Genomic DNA, 19,694 nt, shown 5'->3' with positions numbered 1-19,694 from the left:
TGTGATAGAATTGTTAGCTTGTTAGTTATGCTAGAACTCATTAGCCCCTTGGAACAAAATCAGTGAGAGTCTAATGCACTTCTGAATGCTATTCCATCTTCCTCTCCCACCATCCATCCTTCCTCACCCTGTCACCTGCTGCATACATGCCACTCTCCTTGCCTAAGGACTAGTTCACACATGAGTTGCCTGTCCCATCAGCTGCCTGCTTAAGGAATTTGAAGATCACATCCTTGACATTAGGTGTGCTTTTTTCATCCCTAATACCTTCAAAATTTTAAAACAGTGGTCAGTAAGATACAATGCTGATACAATGAGAGCTATCTTTCTTTGTCACCACTAGCATTGAGATGTGGCTGAAATGATCCACATTTCTTTTTCCTGCAAGATGTATATATCATATTCAGGATATATGAAAATGCAGCACACACAAGAGGTATTTCATGACCATCCCAAACATTCACAGAACCTCTATGCCAGCACAATCAATTTGGCATTATGTCTGTGTCATGAACCATATCAGGAGTTCTATATGTAGGAGTGTACAAATAGAGCAGTATCACCTATATAAAACATATAGCCACCTCTATGCCATTGTGTGTTCATGTATACAGAAATGAAATGAATTCACCATTGATATAAGGAGGTGAAGGTTTCTTCACTCAAGCCAGTGGATTAGGCACCATGTAAAGGATTATACAGAAATGTAAGGGGAAAATGGCATTGCTCATTTTAACTTATTCCTGCTGTCACTGAAAAAACAGGAGCTGTTTCAAGACAATTTGACCTGAACTCTACTGTAATCGGTCTTGGCCTTTTTAAAGGAAGAATTCAGTCATCTACAAAAGGAGAAAGTGAAAAAATCCCATCACAGAAAGCTGTGCTGTGAATCTAGTGTCAGTAAACAGCATACAGCTGCAGAGTAAGACTGCCATACATTGCTGCCTTGAGTCAGCCAGCAGCATGCTAAATGCATACTGATTTAGGACCCGATCCTTAAAAGTACTGTACAAATTCAGCTGCCAGATTTCAATTTGCAGATGATATATATAATGTCTATGTGAAACAACCAGTTAAGAGCCAGAACTAAATGGCAATGTTAAGTGCATGGGTAAAAGAATAGACAGCAAATATAATGCTCAAGAGCCTGCTCCAAATTCAGTGGGATTTCTCTGATTTCAGTAGCCTTTGCAATGAGACTCAAGACCACAAGTTATTAAAATATAAAACTTAATCAAGTAATTCTGCTTTCTTGCTGATTTGATCTGCTTTATCCTCTCCACTTCTAGATAATGAAGAACCAAGTGATAGAACTCCCATTACTTTGCTACTAAAAGGAAATCTAAGCCTTATATTTTGTTGCTAAAGATGTAAGGATCTAAAGAAGTAATTTCCTATGCCACTTCTGTTGATTGACCTAAATATCTTTCTTACTTTTCAGGTCTTTGGTCAGGCAAATTGATTGCTGTGATTTCCTCTGTGATAAAGCCCTCACAGAGAAGCACTTAGTCACACAGTTGCTGTACATGGTATCATTCTTTAACCATTCCCCATGTGTTTGTGAAGGGATATCAGAAAATTGAGAGAACTGGTATCAAGTTTAGTTACTTTCTGATTTATCTGGACAGACCTAGACTTCCACTGAAACAGTGTTTGTCTGTAACATAACTGTCATGAAGGAAAATAATTTCCCATTTTGTATGCTATTTTTCTTTTCCAAACTGCATCATCCATACAGGCATATTTCATCCACAAAATGTACTGAAAGAGATTTTCAATTCTTCTAACAGTGAGAACAACATACCAGATTTCATTGTATGTGTTCTTCATTATCAAAATGTACTTGAGGCAAACAGTAAGACAATGTAAAACCTATAAGTCTTCAATCATTTTGACATGTCTGCTCCCTCTTCTACTACTTCTTCAACCAGTATTTTCTTTGGGCACAGAGACTATCTTAACCTACATATCTACCGCACTGGAACTGTGACCTCAGTTGAAGATGCACCGGTGTTAATGTAATAAAATAAGAATAAAGGTTGCCAATTCACATTGCTGACTCAATTTGTAATTAATCATGACCCAGTGTTACTTCAGTGAGATTTTGTGCAGTGTAGATTTAGTGTCTACAGCATCTACATCCACATTACAAATTTGAAAGTGATGGACATTAAGTTATCACAGTGATAGGCAGTGTGTAAACACTCACAGCAGAATGGAATAGTTTGAGACTGACACCAGGAACCTTTTTAACCTTTAGCTGTTAAAATGTGCTGCAGTAAAAACAACCCCAAGAAACATTATGACTCACAGAGAAAAGCCTTACATCTTCTGGGAGGACTGGTACACTGTAGTTTCCTCATACTAGCATCAAATTATAACAATCCTGCACCAACTCTGATCCAGCCAGTGACATAATGCTTTTCTTCTATTCAGTTCTCTCCTGTTCTCTTGTTCTAGCCTCAAGTCTCATTTACCTTGTATAATATGGCTCTTTCTATGTTGTAGTGTTATCTCTGCTCTCCCAGTTCTGTATATCCACAGCTATTCTTCAAGTGTTAATGATGTGTTTTTCTGATGCAAAATACTCTTCAATATGAACGGGCTTTAAAACAGACAGCGAGGGTGTAGCTGTCACTCAAGGTTTAAAGCTCTCACAGAGAACAATCAGTTGCTTTAGCAAAATATTGCAGTTTATATAGGTTAGGACTTAACAGAAGCATCTCTTCCCATCTAAGCCCTTCAAATATCACGAAAAAGTAATATTACCTAAGACATTCTGTATGAAGAGACACACTCAATATTGAAAATAGTTGCAGTTATAACTCTGCTTTTCAGAGAGGATAAATTCTCCCTGGTACAAGAAAGGCCATTTTCCAAAACCATTAATGCTAGGATACCCACAAGATCTGTTTCTATTTGAAGACCCCAACACAATAATTTCATGCCAAAACTCCATTTTTGATACCTCTGCAGCATTACTAGGGGACCCACACAAGGCCTGATGTCCAAAAACCTCCACCTCTGCTTGAACTTCCCGTCCTTTATTTTGACAGTTGCTAGCAATAATAATCACTTGCAAGACACACTATTAGAAACAGGTTCCTGGTTTTAAAAATATGAGTGATCAAATACCTACATTTTTAAAAATAGAAATTTCTTAAGCAGATAGACAGTTGCTTCAGACTGAAGATTTCAAAAGCTTTGTAAACCTTATGTGCCCTAACAAAAAGGCCAGAAAGTTAGCTATGTATTTTGTTCATCACATATATCTGTATTAACATATTTTTCTAAGGATATTAGGTAACATGAATTTTACTTACAAAATTGGTGAATAAAAATCAAGCATTATGAGACATATTACTATGCATCACTGGCACATAATTCAATGTTATGGTGGACTGCTGTTTTTCATACTTATTTCAAGACTTTTGAATCAGTAAAATAATATAGTTTGTCAACATAATATACTTCATAAATCAGAACTTGATAGATTAATCCCTGTGGATTTATAAATCACATCAGGATATTCCCTCCCAAGCAGAGCTTGCTATTTACCTATTTTTCTTCATGGATTCTGAAACAAAACATTATGAGCTTACATCTCCAAACAATGTGTTAACCCTCTGGGGTTTGTCCAGAAAGCACTGCAAAATCACAAGAGCAAAGTGTGCAATCTAGATGAACTTGGCAAGCTCTCTTGTGAGCCTACAGACTGGAACAAGTGCAAATAATAATGTAGTTCACACACCCTTAAAGAATGCACAGGCAGAAGTTCATCTACAGCTGAGAATCAGCACTCAAACTCTAAGCAGTGAAGTCATCAGCAGCAACAAGCTCCTTATAGATTTGTAAAGACTTATTCATTTCTTCTCTCTCAAGTTTACTTATTTCTTAAAGAAGAGGGATTTTCTTCAATATTTTCTGTAGGAGAAAAACAAAATGCAATTCATTTACTCTGTACCAACAAGCTCTGCCAAACAGAGCTATGGTGAAATATGTCACATGGTGCACTGGCCTTGGTTTACCTATTTGTGAAACACAAGACAAAAATGAAGCCACATTCAAGTACATTCAACAGAGACAAGGACACCTGACAGTAGACCTTCTGTGCAAGTACCACTGGGAGACACTCTCAGGCCAGGTATAAGGGACATTAAGCCTGGCAGAGATCAGTCTCCTGGTTTCATGTTGGTTGTTGCAGTTTTTGTGACATCTAGCCACTCATCAAGAACTGACAGAAGCTTTAACAAAGCCTTTTTTCTATTGGTATAGTTCTAGTCTTCATTTCTCCATCTTAACATCAACAAGAAAAGGATCAGAAATCCTGAATTTCCTTGGGCAATTAACAGACTCCTGACTGAAAACAGCATCCCAAGCTGTCCCTGTTTAACCCCAATAGGGTCTGCAATGGTTTTATGAAACTTTCTGAAATCCATGTCAAAAGTTCTCATAAACTCAATCAAACTCTACCTCTTGAACAAGCATATTTCTTTAAAGATCTGAGAAACATTTATACTGAATTCTACATGCTTTAAAGATATTTTAACTCTAGGTTACTGACTGTGATGATTGCAGTATTTGAGATAACAGACACCGACTTACTGTGAGACTTCAATTGTACTGTATATTTAAGGAAATAGTGTGGGACATGTGTTGCCATGATTATTGTGGAGTAAAGAATTAATCAAATATCCTTAAAAATTGAACATGGTAACTTTCCTAGACAAATTCTGTATGACTGAATTTGGGAAGCTCCGCACAGCTCTATGCCTTGATAATGATTATGTAAAAATGCTAGATCATGACATCTTAATACTTAAAGACAATTTTACTCTATTTCATACAGATATTTTTAAATTTCTGGCCAAATAATGACCATAAGTAAGAATCAATGGAAATTTTAAGGCATTTTTATTAGTGGCTATCAATACAGATACTCTGTTATAAATCTTCTCTTTCCCACTTTCCTATAAGTGTCAGATTTTGAACACTTCTTCATATGAAATTATATTAAGTACAATAGAAATGGGTAAGAGGCTATTAGGCACATACCTTTCAGGTGGGGAAAAGAAGGTGGGGACTGGCAGCAAACCAAAAACCACCCACTGGTGAATCTAGGCTTAATATTAAAGCAAGTTTTTACTAGCACCATTTAATTTAAACTGGAATCATTTTTAATTACAGGAGAATTTCCTTGAGACTTCTTACATGGCCCTATTTTTAGAGCGAACATAAGCCATTCTGGCAAACACTTTTTCATTCTTGAAGTACTATCATGAGGATGCACCTATCTCCAAGATATGAGTTACAATCCAGATGGCAGCTTGGGGAAATCCAGCTATTATTTGGAACATCCAAAAGCTCTCATCCCTACCTCCCTTTATGCCCTTGTGAGCTAAACAACAACCTTGGCTCTGTTCACCTGATCCCAAAACAAGTAGCTCCTAATCAAGCAAAGAAAAAAAAAAAAAAAAAAGAGAGAGAGAAAAGGGAGTATCATTTACCTTTGCTGTTGTCTTTAATTAAAGGTATTCCACTCTGGTGCTGGCACTCACTCTGAACCTTTTGCTATTCAAATTTCAAGGCTAACTTCTATTCAGAGAACAACAAGTGTACACTTGAGAATGAGTTGGCATCTTTTCAGTGCTACTTGTGTTTAAGTGCACTCTCAGGTGTTTATGTTATCCTCAACAGCCTCTTCCTTTTCCAATTAGAATAATTAGAGAACTGCCAGAAAGAAAATGCTTTGTTTCTTTTTATCCATACTAAATCATATAAAACTGTATTTCATTCTGAAAATTAAAGCGCCTAATATCCTGCCCCAGGCAGCCTCTGTACATGTATTAGTCTGGTCTTTTTATTTAGGAGACATTCCTGTTGGTGCTGTTGCAGTTCTACACAGCAGGGTATTTCAGGGACTGTATCTTGACATCTTTAAAGGAGAGAGGGGATTGCTATTTTTCCACATGACCCAAAATTAGCCCCCAAAACTGAAAATACTGTGTGCTTGTGCCAAGTATTAAGGTCAGTTCCAAATCAACCTGGAGGGTTTTAGACCGTTTTTGAACCAGTAGAAAGACAAACAATCACTCTAATTGCACAGCATGATACAAGTCCCTTCACAGACCTCTGCTCATGCACTCTGTCATGAATGTGAGGAGAATTTCTATTTATTATTATTATCCAGAAAAGAGGACAAGTTGCTCCCTGAACAGACTTAATTTCCAGGAAGTGAAAACCTAAGAAACACAGTAGCTTTGCCTACCACACGGTAAATTCAACATGCTTAAATCTGTCTTTAAGCATGAGCTATGGGGGAAAAGAATGACAGAAAACTGAAGAGAAAAAAAAAAAAAAAAAGATGGTTCCTCTTTATCATGCTCCCTCCTAGTGCCTGTAAGGATGAGTTAGAAATTGAAGTCTTCGTACTGCCTTCAGACTGTGTTTCTTGTGCAAACACAGCTGAGCATGCAATTGTAAACAGGAGTAAGGATTGAATTGCTGAATCAGTTCTAATAAATTTGAATTACTTTCTCTAAGCATTGCTTATTCATTAAGACTTCCATTGTGAAAGAGATTCACCTGTTAGAAAGCACAAGTAGTTGTTTATGTGTGTAGAACAGTTTCTTCCAGTCCAGCCAATCACATCTAATTGTGATCCAAAATCCTAGTGTTATTTGCATTCTCCAACCTATTTCAACCTTTATAGTTGACTCAAAGTGACATCTTAAAGACAGCATGGTGTCAGAGTTTACATTATGAAAAAATAAAGTAACAAAGTACACATATATACAATTGTTTTGGTAAGTGATTTTTCCCTGAAAAATAAAGCAGACAAAATGAAAACCAGATCAGGATCATTTTTCTCCCCAAGAATGGTAAAAAATGCCATTTTGATCCACTTAAGAATTATCCACAGATCCACCTAGGATTTGCATTGGATTAAAGATTCTGATAGAAAAAAGATTTATATCACTGGCAGAAGATACTACACTTCTACATTTTGCTCAATAGGTTGGTGATGATCCAAGTTTAATTTTTACCTCAATAGAGATCTGAAAGCAGGCCTCACACTCATCAGAAAGAAAAAAGATTGAACTTTGTCTTCTCACACCCCTTGTGTGTGTTCTTAACACAGAACTAGGAAGGAAAAGACATCGTATCTATTATATCCTTGCCTCTTAGTCCCAGTGTCATTCAATAATATGTCCCATATATATTGCAGGGAAGTTACAGATACCATAGTGTTTTCCATAATGGCAGCAAAGTCTGGATTTCCCTGCACATTGTGCTATATTCAAAATGGAACCCAAAATTTCTCCATACACAGTTCTAGTTCACAGCATTCCTGAAGTCATACATGTGTAAAGAGACAAATGAGTCAATACAATCCTTGAAGGGATTACTGGAATGGACTGAGCTGTGTCAAAAACACCGTTTTCAAATACAGATTTACTAGCATTCCCCATGGCACGTGATTGTCATTCCCCATAGCAGTTCCAAAAGTCCCAACCTGCGGCCCTGTGCAGAGCCTGGGAGAGTATGTTTCACCCCATTTGGTGCTATGCCTGTCCCACACTGCAATGTAGACATGCTCCCCTATTTGTTTTCAACACCAAAATTCATGGCCCCATAAAATAATGACATAAGATGGAGAGGCCTGAGTGTCCCCGTTGCCATCGGGGCTAAGATAAGGATTTAGAGAATAACACAAGTGTTCAAAAAAATTAAAATGACACCCCATCATGTAATGAAACTCAGAAAAATCTTCAGCACATAAAAATTGTTTCCACAAATATTCCAGCTCACTAAATAAAATAAAAATCTGAAATTAAACAGGAGACGCTGGAATTACCTTGGGAGCTACAATCGTCAATTCTGTCAGATAGCTAGAGCAGCAAATCCCAGAAACACGATCTACATGTGGAAACTGTCCCATCTGCAAAGACGGTCAGCAGGAGGGTCCTCAGAAGAAGCAACATGAGTCTTTCTCTGTCAAATACCTTCCATTATTCTTACATATGAGCTAAAGGCAAAGAAAACCATGTAACACACTACAAGCAGGAAATGTTGCTAAAGGGATCTACAGACACAATGAATCTTCCAAGAGGACAGTAGGGTATCTACAGTGATATCAAAGCTGGACATGCAGTGATCCATAAGAAGTCAGAATCTTCATCTCTAACTAAGGCACTATACTGTTGCTTGTACTACTCTAATGACTCTAGCTCTAGTTGTCTTGACGTGTACGTTTTGACTGGTACATACTTTGACTGGTACATCTCTTTTCTGCCTTTCCCCCTACAAGAATTTTTCTACCACCCAGAGTGACTGTTAGTGCCTTTACTTCTGTTGAATAAATTTCTGTGCTGAGCACACACATAACTATTTTTAATAGCTTAAGGACTTTTCAGTTTTCAATTAGGATTAAAATGCAACTCGTAATTTGGCTGTGATCTTCTGCAGACATTCAAAGAGATGTGAAAAGAGTACAAACACACTGCAAAATCAGAACCAAGGCATATACACTGTTTTGCTGATATACTTACAGTACGCAAAGCATAGGAGGATAGCTGAGATGCAGGCCTAGTAATGAAAACCTTTTAGTAAATGCCTAAACTTGAAGACTCCTGAGCTGTCCATATAATACTCAAGCATCTATATCATCCCAAAATTAGGCAACCATGACAGCATTTGGTGACAAATACTTTCTCCCTTCCAACAAATATGGAGGTATTTAACTTAGCAGAGCTGGTCCTAATGCTTGTTGTATTATCTGCACAAGTAGTGAAATCATTTTATAAAAACAGTAAAAAGTAAAAGTGACCCCTTGAGCTTACATTCCAAGGAACACTGTGATGGTGGGTATCTCTGGGTTTGATTTTCCTCATGATGAAGAAAGTGATGGTTGATTTAATTTCAGAATTAAAGTATAGTAAAATTGCTGTAAGAGAATAACTCAATCCATCACTACTACATGTTCCAATGGTTTTAAAAGAGCATGATCCTGATTCTGGTCTCATTTATACAGCCATAATAGCTAAGCTACTGTCTACTTCAACTGATAGAATTGTTTAGATGTTCTGTCAGTATGACTCAAGTTACACCATTGACTTGTGTAGGATTACCACTAATACACACTTGTAACAAGAGGAGACATAACTGTGGCAGATTTGTGAAAATAGTTTCAGCCCATATATGCATAATTCTGCATCTAAATCCACAGTATCCACTGTAAAAGTTCAAAAATATTATATATGTGTCCTTTAAAGGTGATACCTCTTTCATATTGATTTTGTAACATGAAGCTGCTTTACTTGCATTTGGGTATTATTCTTAATGTACATGCATGAAAAAATGTTAACAATTTCACACATCAGACCATGAATGAATATTACCTTGAATGAACAGCAGTATGCATATTCTGATGAGTCCCTTCAGTCTATTACCAGTATTGCTATACCATAAGAATCAAAAAAATATTCCCACTTTTTCAGATCAAGATCTATCCAGCCCACACTGTCTTTACGTTTCCCATAATGGGTGATCAGGATAAAGGATAAGATTAAGATGTGTATATTCTGTTTCAGCAGCAAACACCTGAGGGACTTTCTAAGCTGGATACCACCTTTAGATTACTTCTCTAAATACCTAAGGATGAACTTATTCTTTAGTTATGTATTATGGTTTTAGTGTTAACAGCATCATTATAATTTTTTTCTGTGAATTTTAACCTGGAGTCAAGAGATAACCAGAGAATATAAACTTTCATCAGACTAATTATATGAAGCATTCACACAGCCTAGCTTTAGTTTAACAAAGTCAGTCTCAGTCATCTCCCTCTGTAGGCAATGGAAAGGGAAAAGCACCTTCAGAGACAGTCTCAGAATAGTAAGTGTAGCTTCTGTTATGATTCCTCTTGTGGAATTAGCCTTTGTGGATTGCTTGGAGATAAACAGGAATGGTGTGCAAGAACCCCCTTCTGAAGAAACTTCTTTTCCATCATTCCCTCTCACAAAAGAAAAGACAACCAAGAAGATAAACCACTCTTTTTTAAGAAATGTCTGATACTTTTCAAACCAGCTTCATAATTTTTTCTTGATTATATGGGGCTGACAATACAAGCTCTCATGATTTATTCTGCTTGCATACGATCTATCTCAGTCTTTCGTTTTGATTTTTCTCTTGTTGTGAATGACTGATAAAATGTAAAGATGTGCAGCAACTGCCTATAAATAAAACTCACCATTTTATCATCCCACTGTAAAGTACTCGGGTGCAGGATTATATCATTCCAGAGCAATGGACTTTATAATGAATATTCCCAGAGCTTAAGGGTACTGATTTATAGCCAACAGAACTCATCCTAAAACATGATACAAAGTACTATGTACAAAGTATGTTGTGCCAATATATTTAGGAATACATATTTTTCTTTTGTGGCATGTGCATACTGCTGTGACAAAACTTTAAGTCAGAAATTAAGAGCCATTTAGAAAGCTTATGAAAAGTAGCTGCCTTTTCTAATGAAAAAGCTATGAAACACTCTCCAGAAAACCTCACAAAAATCCTGGAAGTCCTGGAAACAATTGGGACTCTTTTTGTGAAACATGAACTTTCAGAAAATTTTAAGAGCTTCCAGGAAGCCTTTTTTCTTTCCTCCTTACTCTCAAAGACAGATTACATATATAGGAAAGACATTGGAATACCCTATTGGGCAGCCTACCCTATCAAACCCTCAGCACCTTGTGCAATAGTTTCTTGACATGAATCACTTGGCACCTTAAACAGCTGCAAAAAATTGTGGAATTTCAGTCACTGCAAAACACCAAAAAATCATTTCATCTTAAACTGGGGAGAGGAAGGAGGAGAAGGTAATGAAAGAAATTATTATTACCAATTTTTCTGATAGGTTGTGGGTAAACTAGCAAGCGGAGAGAGTGAGTTCACTTGTGAAACTAATGGATGTACATAGAGTTGGCACATTTTGTCTTTCCCCTCAGTTCTGTCCTATGAAGTTCCAGAAAGGATATGTCTTCTCTACAGATGGGTCTTGTCACAATGGCTTTCTGAGCCAAAGTACTATGTGGCGGGCAGATGAAGGGCAATGAGGGTAATCTGCCTCAGGAACAGCACTAGACAGAGAAGAATTACTAACTTTCTGGAAAATAGTTTTTGTTTCTTTCACAGTTTTTTCAGTCTAGCCAATAAGGATTTCATACCATCAGTGAAATATATCATGCTTTTCTAAAGTATGTATCTCATCAGCCTACCTACAGTTATGAAATGCCATTCCCAACAGTCCTGAAAGATCATAACTTACAATTCTAATATTCTCATGTTCACATCTGACTAATGTTCTGTGCACTGAGATATACCACACACATGAGTAGATGCCATAGAACAGACTCTTCTCATGCTATTGTAAACCTGGAATAGCTGAAATGTATTTACTGTAGTCAGTCCAAATTTATGCTCTAGTCAGCATGGCTGCATTCCTCTAGAATTAAACTAGAACTGCCTTATTAAAAGAAAAAACAGTCTAGAAAAGTGTGATCTATCACCAAAGTGCTATAGGAGTGAGACCAACAGGGGCATTCCTGAGAAATATTCCATACAAAACTGGATTCCCAACCTGATCCCTGAAGTAAGACCCACTTAAAACCACCAGTGTATTATGATTCATATGTTAACCAATTTAGCATTACTTTTATACACAACATGATATCTCTCTTTCTCTATTTTACAAGACCCTTTGTTGAGAAAGGGTGTAGAGTGAACTTCAACAGCAATTTCTTTAAGCCCCCCAGCACTTTATCTTTGGCATGGGATTGACAGTAAACAGAGAAAAGAAGTTGCCAAGAGATTAATTTCTCAGCTATTTAACTGCCAAATATTTGATGCCCCAGGGCTAACTTCGTACTACTGACAGGCTTCTTTTACTCCAAGACTACAGCTCTGTGGACTATTTCTGTGTGATAAAATATGAATGCAGGTAAAAACTCTGCTGGCAAACCTCTGTGGGAAAAACAGTACTGGAAGTGTAACACTGAATTCTCTGATTTTAACTGTGATTTTCACATCTTCACTTTTGTTGTCAGTACCTCGTCCTGTACACGTAAGCTACTCCATCTTCTAATACTGCATTATTCCTGAAATTTTAGGCACTAAAATGCTAAAACTCTCACATCCTCAAAAAAACCTAAAACTCTGACATCCTGAGAAAAGAAAGTGGAACAAGAGATGACTTCTAGTAACAGAAATTCAGCTAACTACTGTTATTTTTCTGGTACACGGTATCATTCATAACAAGAAGCCAAGAATTAACACTTTTTTTAAGACTTCCATACACCCTCCCATTCTGATGTTAGTGAGAGCAAACAAAGCCACCACAGGATCCTATAACTACCTAGAATTCCTACAACTTCTTTGAACTTTGTACAAAATTCACTTCAAATAGCAATAGATTTGCTTGTCTCAGTTATTATCAGATCCCTTAGAAGCAGCCTATGGACCCACTGTGGTCCTTTCAACAAAGGCTGAAGACTGCTTATCTGAAATGATGTGTAATTTTTATTTGTTACTGGGAAGATGACAACTACTTTCTCCAGTACCTACATTATTTCCTGTATTGAATTCTAGCATCCAATCTCCAGCCCAGAATACCAAATATGTGTTCAGAGCTGCAATAAGCCAGCCAATGAGTCCTGCAACTGCAAATGATTTTCTTTATCCTAGTAGAAAAAATCTAGTCCATCAGTATAGACCAGCTCCTAGTTCCTCTAGTTGTCACTCATAGAAGGAGATGTGTAAACACATAGACAAGCTATGAAGAAAATTGCATCCCACCTCTGCCACAAATGATATCTTGGAAAAAAGAAGACCACTGAAAAACATTCCTAGCTTGGTTGTTTTTTTTTCTTTCTTAAAAATATATTTCTCCCTTATTTACTTGACATTGCATTCACCTAAACTATTCTATGGAAAGACAACTGGTGGTGTTTCTTTCTTCCGTCCCCTTAATTATACATCATATAAGTATATGGGAATGTTCAGTAAGAGGTTTCTTTTCTTTACCTTCCCAGAAAGCAGGGATCCTCCCTGTGCTAAGGATAGAAAATAGTAAATCTAAAGCAAACAAAATCATTATGAAACTGGAAACAATTGTGCTGCATAGAGAATCCAATAAAAGAGAAATTATGAACAGCAAGGTTTTCTTAAAATCTTCACTTATGTTGATGCAATATTTTACATATTGAACATAAATTAAAGAATTCTACTATACAACAAGGAGGACTCAAATCATCCCATATAAAAAGTTTTAAACTTAAAAAAATTCTGAAAAACATTCCAGTTTCAACTGTAAAGATGAGATTTTATAACACTAAAGAATACCAATGTATATTAATGGTTAATAGAACATGTTTTCCTTTCCCTCCATAATTTTCCTCTATTCACTTTTTAAGTATGTGTGTCAAACATTCAGCTTGTCAGATTATATGGTAATAAATGGCATACAATAACTGCACAGCACTCAGATTTCATCAAAACTTGGCCAACAAAACTAAAAACATCTAAACAAAGGAAACATCAAGGGGCAGATCGTAAACAGAAGCTACTTGGTATAAACTTTGAAAACAATAGTGCACTGCTAATTTATACCATATGAGAATCCACAGGGAAGGAGGAATAGTGGTGGGAATTAAAATATATAGACAAGCAACAAAACTAAAGTAAGGTTTCGTGTATCTTCATGGAAACCTTCAGAAAACATGAGAAGGTGCTGAGCTTCCTATTTATGTTTTCTCAGATTCAGTGCTTGGGTGAGATATACATGTAAATATATCAGTGTACCATCATTACAGACACAGATGCAACTTTTTAAGGCTTGACTATGCTGGGGCTTTATTAGTAAAATATGGAGTATTGAAGCCAACATGATATGAGCATACACAAAAACTCATTGAAATTCTTTTAGATTTATACCAACAGTAAAATAGTAAAAATGCTCTTAAGCTCTTTTGCTAATTTTAGTTTCAGCAGCTAGTACAATTCAGCAGTTTATCTGGGTTGCCTTCAGGGTATCAGTTGAAAACATAATACAGTAAGTGCATGTGAAAGTTTTCTATACTTATTTACATCTATAAAATCAAAATTCAGATTTGTGTGGATCTCCCAGGAACTGTGTTTCTGGTTATTTTGTTTGTCCATGTCCTTTAGCAATAAACAAGAACTCTTGGATGCATTTCACAGCAGTATGGAAGCACTTTCCACAAGGTTTCTTTTCAGCAGGAAGGTGACTACACCAGCTCATTGTGATAAAGACTCTCTTCTCCCCTTCCCATGAACTAGTCTACATGTTGCTTATTTGTTGCTTATTTCTAGTGTTCATTTCCTAAAGCTTTATTTCCAGCAATGATATTGAGAACGGTGCAGACAATGCTATTGTCTGTATTTGTATGCTACTACAAAATTCTCTGTCTTAAGCTTTCACTTGGGATTGAAGGGGCCAATCATCTTATTAAAAGTTAATGGCATTTGTGAGTCCAATTCCTGCAGACTGAGATTCATGAAAGCACAAAGTTATAGAAAAACATCTATTTAAGAAACCAAACACAAATATTTTTGTGCTTTTCTAGATCAACAAAAGCAAAAAATAAAAACATTATTTGAGTAAGAATAGAGCAGAATTTTTAATTACACAGGGGTTACCAGAAATAAACCCCAAAGCTATCATCCTTATTCACCTATTTACATCCCATTAGTAGAAGAATTGTATGTTAACTCTCCCTCTAGCATTTTGTCTAACAAAATTTTAAATGGCTGTGGACAGTTGTCCAGAAAATAGAGCAGTAAAATTGAGGGGAAAAAAATCTCTCAAGATTGGGCTGATGCAAAGACCTTTTTATCTATTGGTAATAAGCCTGAGGTTGTTGAATGCCCTTAGAACCTGTTGGCCAAATGCTCACATGTTCTTAGGGTATTTGTACCGTGTTTGTGATAAGGAGAGGGTTTAAAAATAACATGAGGAAGGTAACTGTCAGGATCTCTATTTTACATCCTTTCAAAATTTATATAATGTAGAACGTAGAATTTCCTCTTGGTTTCCCAAAATATCCTTAATTCACAACTTTGCAGTCACAGTTGTCAGTGGAATTGTGGAATTTTCTTCACAAACTTGCATACTTTCCTAAATATTTCTTTTCACAATGGAACACCATCAAGATTGCTTAATTATCTACATCATGCTGAGATGTATAACCTAACCAGAGCACTAACCCCAAACAGAAGATCTTGGAGGTTCTATTTTGGTTTCACAGCTTGATAAAGTTTTTAGACTTGTTAGAACTAAACACAATTGAAAGACCTTGGTAGAGATTTACCCAGAGTTCCCATTTAAGAACTTAAATCTCAGGACAAATGTCTATATCTCTCTATACCATGATTTCCCTGCAGAAGTAGGACAGCAACACAGACCTAACAAGTGCTTTGTAAAAGGTAAGTATAAGACTCTGGGAGACACTCATATATCATCATGAAAATTACATAAATATTGAGAGAAGTGGTGTTTACCTAAATCTTAAGGGCAATTACAAAGCCATTGAGTAGTGCACACGCCTTAGCATAACAGTGAAGTGTTAGTTCAGAAAATAAAATCAGAGATGCTACAATATTTTTTTAAAAATCCATTATTTTTTTAATTCAAGGATTTTGATTATCTCTCATCAGGTGTTTCAGCTTTTCCTATATCCTGGCAGACATAACGACTGCATTATTTTCTCTTTTGCTTCCTCCATTGTCAGAGAAAGTCCTAATGCCTTTAATCAGTTTGACCAGAGTTAATTTAGACTTTTACTGCTGCTCACTGAGTATTCAGTGTATTAATGTTTATATTAGCAGGTTTTTTATAAAGTATTGCAAGAGGACACTAACTTTGTGTGCCATTATGGTGAAGATAGCCTGCATAAGCCTGGCCCTTGTTATGTAATTCTATTGTTATTCTTGGTAAGCTCATTCCCCAAAGCTGCAGCTAAACTCACTTTCAAAATCTGAAGGATACACTACAGGGCAGAATGTCTGACAACTTTGTTTCTGTTCAACTTGACTCATGTGATGAATCCTTTAGTCTAATTTGCAACAAAGATGCCGACTGGAACAGACCATTGGAAGCTAGTTAAGTTCCTGCTTACCTGACCAACATTCTTCATCATCTTTTATAAGTTTTTTTCAAGTACTGGACTACATCAGCATGTAGACAGCTGAGCTCTTTCAACCTTTGGCAAATAAAAAATGCAAAATGTCACAAACATCAGTCTCTTACATAAATTCTATCTTGGTCTCTTCCCTGCTGCAGTTCAGTTTTGTTCCTATCTTCTTCAGGATGAGCCTTCCTAATGAGAATGTAAGATCCCTCTAGGCTTTATCCTCTAATTGCAGTTTACTCAAACCTCAGGGGAATGAACCAAAAGCTTCCCCAAGGCTCCTTCTTCCAAGTCAATAATAATCCTTCTGGTCCTTCACAAACCATTTCTTAAAATTTACAAACTTCGCACCGTGATGAATCTTATCTTCTTTCACAATTACAGGTGTAGCAAGCATCTGTCTTAAACAGCTCTACCTTTAACTTCTACTTATAATCATAACTAGACTAACAAACAGACCGAGTAGAAGATTAAAAATTGGTCTCCCTTTGATTTAGGAAGTACTAATATGTAACAACAAAGGACTTTTTTGTCTTATGATTATTTTGTCTCTGCTTTCTTTGCAAATTTCCAGCCTTTATAATTACATTAGGAGACAAACATGTAGATATTTTCAAAAATAAAGAAAAAAACCCTTAATACTAGAATTTATAAGTGGTGGGAAACAGAGTTTATCTTAAAGTTCTCAAGGTCTTCGGATTTAAAGCTTGTAAAAATGTGGGGTTTTCTCATTTTCCCATTGCAATTTATTAGTTAGAATTGTCTCAGATGTTTTCATATTAACTGGAAAGCAAAATATACAATAGATGGAAGTGGTTGAAATCAAAGCCACCAGAGATCTTTCTATGCTGCAAGCAAAAGTGTTACAAACCAGCAGAGAGCAATCACTCACAAATTCCGCTGAAGACCACTGACACTTCTGCCACAACAATACAACTAAGCAGAAGAGTTCAACTTTAGTTTTCTCTGTCAGCATCCACTCACTCTGAGATACTCAGTAAATATGAAGTGCTCAAGAGTCAAACTGGGTTAAGGAGCTGCAGTTGTCAGACACTTTTCACACAATCCCTGGAAGACAAGGTGAATCATGGCTGGCTCAGATCAATGGGAAGAACCTGGATTATATGTCATTTCCTCTCAGACCAAGATGAATACCGGCCTGTGGCATTTGGTCTGGCTGGGACTCTGATGCATGTAATTAATTAAACTAATTTGTTCAAAGTAAGCTTCCAACCCTGCACCAGCAAAGTGCAGAGGAAGCAGGAAACACAATGAGATGCCTTCTGTTTTCACACTACATGGCTCAGGTAAGACATTCCTTTTTAATGAGATAACCTAAGTTTAGTTTCTTTTTTTCCCCCTTTCTTGTGAAAGATGCTTCTTTTTCCAACACATCCTAGGAAAAATTCTCTAATTCAAAGAACTATTTCACTCTTTCTTCAGACCATCTTCTCAGGAATGAGAAAACATAAGAGACAACATGCAAAAGTAGCTTCAGTAAATAAGCATAATTAAATAAATGAAAATCACTTAGAACCAGTACCAAGATGGAGGATGAATGCTCAAAAGCAGCAAAGATGCCAGTTGAATGAAAGAAAAGTCAGCTAGCAAGTGCCCTCAGATGGCACTCAAGAATATTTTTTTCAGATCCTACGACTGTACATTCAATAGCACTAGCAATTATTTGTTGTGGCCCATAACATATGAGTCAGTTCAACACATTTTTTCAGGGCAGTCTTACCAAAGAGGTGGACTGCACAGATAACTTGTTGCATTTATCACATCACACAAAAGTAAAATAATACTTACAAAGTTTCCAGTAATTTTAAAAAAAAATATATATATATATACACACACATAAAAATCAAAGCTGGGAATCTTGGACAGATTGAAGAAAGACCTATAGTTATCATATAAGTCATTCAGCAATGTCAAGATCACTCATTCCTCCCATCAGCTTTGACAAAACTCACACTACAGGTTAAGACCAGGCAATTTATCAAAGTGCCTATCAGAAAATCATTATGATGGGGTCAGAAATTTCTCTGCAAACCATCATTATCACTTAGTGCATCAGTCAGCAACTTGAATGCTATCTGAAGTACCAAACACTCTAATAACATGATATGGCAGGGTCTTCAACCAGCCATACCCATGGGGGTAGCCCTGAGTTGGCTACTTCCTTCAGGTCCCCAAATAGTAATGTATCTTTACATTCCCAAGCACTCAGAAGAACCATTTCTCATAACAGATATACTATATCATTGATGTAAATTTGATACAACAACACAAAAAATGGAAATGGGAGCTAAAATAATCAGGATCAATATTTATATGCATAGTTAGAAACAAATTGTAAGAATGAATGTTTAATCCCATATTCTTCTGTTGTGGCATTAATCAGTAAATGGATGGCAGTTATTAAAAAATTGCTTCTGCCCATCACTCACTGCTGCTGCTTTTGAAGAAAGAATTGAACTTTTCCTTTTCTGGCAACACTCGCAGACTCTGTCATGCCAGTAATTGCTCCTACTGTTTGCTTAGACATTTGACATGGCAATTCCTGCTGTTGACCAGATACAAAGAGAATTAAGTGTTAATTACCAGAGCAGATCCAGGTAAAAGCCATCCTGCTTGTTGTTTTAAAAGGCTGCTGTGTTACTGTAGTCAGATTATTTCAAGTAACAGGAATTCACAACGCTTTACCTAAAGATAATTAAGAAAGTCACAGAACACTGGAAAAAAATGTTCACATGAGGAACCACAGATAAACAGTTTTGAATAAAAGGGTGGATATAATCTTTATCCACAGATTATATACAGAATACAAGCACATACACTTCATCCTTTGATTGGAAAAATAGATAAAATATATTTTTAAAGGAACAAATGCAATCAAGTTTGCCTATCCAACTTTCTGTATATAAATTTCTCATAGTAGTTAAAGAAGAAGGTAAATGTAATTTTCTTCATTTTTACAGATGAAGAAATAGGAGCCAATATGATTTGCCAAATAACACACAAGGTCTCAAGAGCACCTGGAACAAAGCTCTTAAGGATATGATGTAGTTGTGAACTGTTAATGTTAGGTTAACGGTTGGACTAAGTGATCTTCAAGGTCTTTTCCAACCTAGATGATTCTGTGAAAAATTAATGGGACTTTCTGGTCTTCTTCAAATTAATAGGAATCTCATGGACTTAAACAGGTCCAGAATTTCCCCTAGAACACCTGAATCTCATATTCAGGACACTATGATTTTTGTAACATTCCACAAGATAATCTTCCTGTGAGCTGCTAGCTGTATGCAACCAACCATGGAAAGAAGATTAAGAATTGGATTAATACTCGAGTTTTAATCATACAAGCAGTCACTACTGTCATGTAATGGCAACATCACAAAGGGTGAGAGGGAGCACAGCTGTGACTGACAAACAAAAAGTAAACACTGTCTTTCTTATGTGTAAGGAGATTAGTAAAATATAAACCAC

This window comes from Strix aluco, chromosome 9 (genome assembly GCF_031877795.1).
Source record: "Strix aluco isolate bStrAlu1 chromosome 9, bStrAlu1.hap1, whole genome shotgun sequence".
NCBI classification, from domain to species: Eukaryota; Metazoa; Chordata; class Aves; order Strigiformes; family Strigidae; genus Strix; species Strix aluco.
Note: the sequence above shows the minus strand (reverse complement) of the source record.